Source organism: Centruroides vittatus, unplaced genomic scaffold (assembly GCF_030686945.1).
Source record: "Centruroides vittatus isolate TY-2023 unplaced genomic scaffold, ASM3068694v2 contig_459, whole genome shotgun sequence".
Classification (NCBI taxonomy): domain Eukaryota; kingdom Metazoa; phylum Arthropoda; class Arachnida; order Scorpiones; family Buthidae; genus Centruroides; species Centruroides vittatus.
The window spans coordinates 460,801-461,284 of NW_027122255.1; the positions used below are offsets into that span (position 1 = coordinate 460,801).

Genomic DNA, 484 nt, shown 5'->3' on the forward strand with positions numbered 1-484 from the left:
GTCCCTGTAGCGCAGTGGATAGCGCGTTGGACTTCTAATCCAAAGGTCCCGGGTTCGAATCCCGGCAGGGATGCTTTTTTAATTTAAATTCGTCATTAATACATTTATAAATGTATGCGAACAACGCTATTATGTGCCTATACACTTTATTATTGCTAAATTATATATTAAGTACTGTAAATTGTTGCATATGCAAACTGTACAGAGAAGCAACAATTTGTATACCTGTACACTTTATTGTTAAATATATACTGTATATAGGTTATAAGAGAATAGAACAAGTATTATGTGCCTATTTATATGTAAGTATTTACTCATTTATCTTACAGTGTCTGTTGTCTGTATATACTTAGACAGTAAAAAATTTTCGATATACATAACGCATATCTTTCAACACTATTCTCGAAATAGTTATCAATGTATAGAGATGAATATCGGTAACAAACCTCGTCACATAATACATACGAAATTCTCAAAGAGGATA

At 31.8% G+C, this 484-nt stretch overlaps 1 non-coding gene across 1 annotated transcript; it reads left to right on the forward strand.

Annotated features, from left to right (window-relative positions):
* On the forward strand, positions 1–73 carry TRNAR-UCU (transfer RNA arginine (anticodon UCU)). Its single transcript has one exon. It is a non-coding gene; the product is annotated as a tRNA-Arg (tRNA).
* The last annotated feature ends 411 nt before the right edge of the window (positions 74–484 follow it).